Consider the following 6,117-nt stretch of genomic DNA (forward strand, 5'->3'; position numbering starts at 1 on the left):
GTCAATTTTGTTATATGTATATGCATTTTTGATCTCAATTAAGGTATTGTGATTGTGTAGTTCATTTAAAAATATAATGTATATAGGTTATTAATGGATAATCATTAATAATAGTCAAGTTTGTAGTCATGTTAGTTAGATTTTCTAGCTACATAGATATATATATTTCAGTTAGATAGCCATTATTCATATCTCTCTAGACTACAAAATAGGTTATTTAATGTTTTAGTACCTTAGGGTTTTTCATGACAGTGAGACACTCTACTCTTGGCAGCACGTGTCTACTTCAGGAAGAAGATGGGCATCAAAGAGGATCCTTATGGAGTTTGATAGCCATTTGGGGAAGAAACTGCTCTTGCCTGGATTGTTGCATAAACTGTACACAGAAAACACTCAGAGAGAGGACTACTGAACTTGCCTAAAGGTGAGATGATCTTTTCCTGTTCCTGATTCAGGAAAGGGTCAGCAAAACTTTCTTCAAGACAAGCAGATAGTGACTGCCTTTGAAATTTCCTGCTTCATGGAAATGTCTGCTGGAAACTATGGGCCAGTATGCTGAGGATGGAAACACCAATGGTACAGAGGAACTTTGGGTGACTGTCCAGGCAGCGAGATGTCTCTGTCATTTCTAGAGTTTGAAAATGGCTTACTTTTTGTTTGCTTAGGTAACACTGTATTATTCTGGAGTCTCTGATGAGTTGATAGTTATAGTTTTCCATTGTTATGATAAAAGATAAAATAGATATAAATATTGTAACTGTAATTCTTGCTTGATAACTGTTTTGTTATATGTAAATTTGCTATGTTAAAGTTAAAGATTCCGTTCTTGTTTAAACAGAAATAGGAGTAACGATGGAGTATAGGTCATTGGTTAATTAAATAAAGAAACTGTTTGGCCCGAAAAGTTAGAACATAGGTGGGTGGAATAAACATAAGAGAATGCTGGGAGGAATAGGAATTGAGCTTAGAGATGCCATGCACCTCTCCCATGGGCAGAAATAGTAGCTCTGAACTCTGAGGCAGATGGCGATACAGCCAGCCACCAGGTCAGACATGCTAAATCTTTCCTTCTAAGCGCACCTCGTGCTGCAACATACATTATTAGACATGGGTTAAGAGGCTGAAAATAATGGGGCAGGCAGTGTTGAAATGAATAGTTTTGTGTTGTTATTTCGGAGCATAACCTTACAAGGCGGCCCCATGGGGATGCAGCCCTGCTGCTCAAATTTCTACAATCAAGGGGGAAATGGAAGAAGGGAAGAAAGAAGAGAGAGAGACAGGGAAGAATGGATGAATTCAATCATTCATTGGAAAAATGAGTGAACCAATGAATGAGGAGACCTAGTAGGAAAAAATGTGCTGCATTCCCTCAGAGAGTCAGGTCAAATTAAGGATTGACAAGGTTTTCCACTAAGGAGGAGGCTTATTCCATTTTACCTTCTTTGTGCTCCAGGCCCACCCACAAGAGTGATGATGAGGACAGGGAGAAGAAGAGGAGAGGGTGTACCAGAATTCCCTGGTACAATTTCTCACCCAAATTGTAGCCAAATCACCTGACCTGGGACAGCTGATCTACATGCTGGACCCTAACTCCCAGTTTGACAACTCTAACATTTTAACCAAGTTTGTGAAGATGAAGGAACCAAAAGTAGCCCAGTTACAGGATGGCATGTTCCTTACAGGATGGGAGTCAGACATCAGTACCATACTGGTATTTGGCGGTTTGATGGGTGTGTGGGGTCTTTGCCAGACTCCACCTAGCATCATGGATTCCCTACTTTACTGATATTATGGAGTTCGGTGCATTCATCATATGTGTGCATGTCACACACTAATGGGCATCATATGTACATGTTTATCCTGTGTGTGGGTGAGTGTGTTCATGAGTTTTATAGCCCAAGTACTACAGAACATGATTAATGAAAGGGAACACTGTTTTCCAGATATGGCAGGGCAATTATTTAAATGAACTGACAAGGGTTGGATGGCATGGATAAGACCTATGAGAGTTCAAGGCATACCGAATCCAGGCATGACAAAGTAGGTGGCAGACAGAATTCTGGCAAAACTAAGTAGGTAGCTTGATGTCCAACTTACTGGAGAAGAGCAACTGAGCGGAGACACTTTTCACTAACCAACATGCTCTAGTGGAGATCAAACATCCTTTGACTTACAGCCAGTACGAATTAAACCTTTCATCAAATGAAACCTAATTTTCTCTGATTTTGAGTATACATTTGTGTCCCTTCCTGATTAATTTACTCTTTATCCTCTTAAGTCCCAATACCTCATGCTGATTGCGGTCACATCTTTCCATTTGACATGGTTTTCCCTCAAGCTTCATACAGCCCCGAGATCATACAACTTTTTGTCACCTCTCCACTGCTTCCTTGACAGCCATCTTGTCCTTTACCACACCACGCATCCCCAGTCCTGTACTCTCCAAGGGGAAAAGACCATAAATCCTGCTTTGTTTTGAGGCATGTATTTCTGTGATGCCCCATCCACCAAACACAATCCATCATTGACCAAATAACACAACATGTTAACAAATTTTTATTCTTTGAGAAAGAATAATCCATTGGAAAAGATACCAGGATTCATAGAAGACCTGAGGTATCTCTGAATAAACACATTCCCAAAGAGAGAATTAAGTCTGCCCCTCAAAATTTGAGAATTTCACTTTAACAGATCTTCACCAAATCATAGACATAGATATGGAAGTCATTATCAAACTTGATGAAATACACAGAAGGTTTGTTGGGAACTTGGCAAATAATTTTACCTATCTCTTGGGTTCCATCATTTTTGTTGTACTGCACTCTTTTGCCCTCCAAGGAATCCCTGCCTAATTCCAAAGTCACCTCTACTGGAGGACATTCAGGCGTGATGTGGAGCTTGCCTTCAATGGAATCATCATGATGGTGGTAAAGGTACAGGACCGGATCATTCTCGTTGACAATGTAGAAACAGGTCGTTATGGTCTGCACCTCATCTGGGACCACGCCACTCCACTCTTCCTTAGAGCCTGGCATGATGTGGAGGTTGCCTTCCAGGTAGTCATCCAGGAGGTGGTAAATGTACAACACTGGATCTTTCTTGTAGGTAATATAAAACCAGGTCTTCATGATTGGCACCTCTTCTAGGACCATCCCGTTCCAGTCATTCTTAGAGCCATTTGTGCCCATGAATGTATGTTTCACTGCTCTGCCGACTATGGTGTTTGAGAGATGAGTGTCTGTCACCTGAGGAAATGGCACATTATTAGGCAGGATCTTCAGGTTTAAAATCCTTTCATCACTATGAAGCTCCAAGCCATAGACACAATCAATCCCATCATATTTCAACAAATAGAGAGAGGGATATGTTGGCAGTTGATCTAGAATGATGGCTTTCCAATGGGTGACTGGTTCATTGGCTTCCTTCCAGCCATGAGAAATTCTGCGGCCAACAATATTCTCCAGGGTCTCAAAAGGCTTACTAAGTTTTTGCTTCTGGAGCGATGGCCCATTCTTCTTCTGGAGATGTGGCATGCAACTCATACTAAGAGGCATCTTCATCATGGTGGGAGACTTTCTGAGATAGGCCACAGCACTCTTGTTCCACTGTCTCTTGGCTCTGTTTCTGTGCTTGGTCTTCATAGCTGCCAATCTCTGCATAGGAAGAACTCTTCAGTTTAAATCAGACACAAAGTGGTTTCCTCCACCATAAGTGCCTGCAAGGATAAGAAGGTGAGCATGTGAGGTCAAGGCTCTTTTTAGGAATAACTTTGGAGCAGGTGAAAAAGGCAGGGCTGAATAGATTTGGATACCTAAATGGAATATGTTCTTAAGAAATTAATAGGAAAATTATCAAACTCTTGTCTACAGCTCAGTATATGTGTATCAGAGACATATTCCTGCTGCAAAATGCAATTGACCTCTACTGAGAAACCTACTTCCTGACTTACTATATCAATGAGAGAGGAAGCTATGCCTATACCTAAAGTGAGAAAGAAATATCTGAACAGATGGCAAAGAATTCAAAGAGCAGCCACTCCTCTCCTTACCACTCAAGCTACTGGTTAGTTGGCTGATCTATAACCACCTGCCCAAGGTCATGGCACTCCAGTCCACTGGCTCTCTCTAATGTGTCTCCTGATCCAGATCCAGGTTGATTACATAAAGATATTCTGTATCTTCATTAGAGAAATGAGTACTGTGAGTCAAACTGCCAAAAGAAAGAAACATTAATCTGTGCAACAGCACCTATTAGAAATAATTATCTTTTAAAACACATATGGACAAAGAGGATCTTTGCCATTTAAGTGGACTGAGAAATTGGACATTTTTAGCAAAGATAGAGAGGGGAGAATACCTGACATTAACCGTCCCCCAGCTATCAAATATAGGAGCTCTTAACGACATAAATTTTGGACCCAGAGCAGATTTGAAAGAAACCTTTCTTTGACTACAGAGGTCCTAGTTGCTTCCTAAACATATTTACCAAAAGAAAATATCTTGGCTCTCTAGATTCCAACTTCTGGAAATTCGGTTGAACAGTTGTGGAGCCCAAGAGCTGAACTGACCTCCTCAGCCACCGTGAAGATAGTAAGCCCACCTTCACAGAAGACTAGTGCTTCATGTGGAACAGAGTTGCCACCCCCAACCAAAGCTTTGTGACATCATCAAGGCTCTACTTATGTCATAAAACTCCTCCTAGCCAGGATTCTTCCCTACTAACCCCCAGAAATATCCAGCATACAGGTCCTCAAATGCTGCTCATACAGCCCCATGAAGACCCAAAATAAAAACCCCAATCTTCTTCCCAATTACTTGAGTCATATTTTCCAAGTAACTCAACGCCTTTATGTGTTTTTTTTTCTGTAAAATAATTTTTGGTTTGAGTCAACAACTCACATGAATGTTTTTTTTTCCTAGCTCCAATGTCCTCATTGGTTATTTTCTATTGATTTTTCCATTACTTCATAATAATAATTATCAAACTTTCCACTTCTCTTCCTCCTCCCACATTCTTCTTGCTCTGCAAATAAACCTCTCCACTCAACACCAGTCCAAATAGAGGGCAGGGTACTTTGAGCTGTGGGAAGTCCAAGCCCCCCTTTATCCATCTAGATTTAGCAAGGTATGCATCCACAAATAATATGATCACAAAAAGCCAGTGTATGATATGCAGACAATTGCAAGTGCCATTATCTTTGGCTTCTCCGTCTGCCCCAATTGTCAGCCACATTCAGAGCTTCCAGTTTGATCCCATGTTCTTTCATTCCCAGGTCACTGGATTAGTTGAAATCCCCTTAGTTCAGGCACAGTGTCTCATAGTGTGGACCAAGCCCTTATATTCCTGACATCCTTGCTCTTTTTCTCCATCCATCTGCTCTTCCACTGGAGCTTGGAAGCTCCATCTAGTTTTCTGATTTTGACCCTGACTTGATCTCCATCATTTGCCAAACAAAAGTTCCATGGTGGTTTTCAAGATAGTCAGTCATCAGTCTGACTATGGGACAAGGCACACATAGTTCCTAGGGACATGTCACAGAGTGGTCAATTTCTCCTCCCTGCTTAAGTACCTAGAGAGGGTCACCCTATGGCCTTCTGAGAACCACTCGAGAGATATCGATCTTGACATCCCCAGAATGGCCCCATAAATTGAGATATCATCAGTGTATGTGCATTAACTTGTGTGTGTTTGTGTGTGTATTTAAAGCACAATAACAAATGGATTGTAATATTGAAGTTTCTTCTCATCTTGAGAAGAATATTTGCTACAGAAACACTCTCACAGTAATAGTGAGAGTGTAAACTTTCTCAGCAAGGAGAAATAACTGGAGGAAACGCCCAGGAGTTAGGCTCAGTGTCCCAGGAATTACGCCCAAGGAAAGTCAATGAACTCAGTGATGGAAGATAAAACCCAGCCTAAATAAAACCCTAAATCATTTAGGTGGAACATGAGATACTCTTACAACAGTTACAAGAGGTCTAAAATGCCTGGACTGGAACATAAGGGGAACACAATGACGTGGAGCTGAGAGTGCATGGCAAAACTGATTGGATCTGGCAAAAATTATGTAAGCATACCAAGGAAACCACCAGTGGGACAAAACCCTAAGAAATCTGT

This window comes from Microtus pennsylvanicus, assembly GCF_037038515.1.
Source record: "Microtus pennsylvanicus isolate mMicPen1 chromosome Y unlocalized genomic scaffold, mMicPen1.hap1 SUPER_Y_unloc_3, whole genome shotgun sequence".
In the NCBI taxonomy this organism is placed as follows: domain Eukaryota; kingdom Metazoa; phylum Chordata; class Mammalia; order Rodentia; family Cricetidae; genus Microtus; species Microtus pennsylvanicus.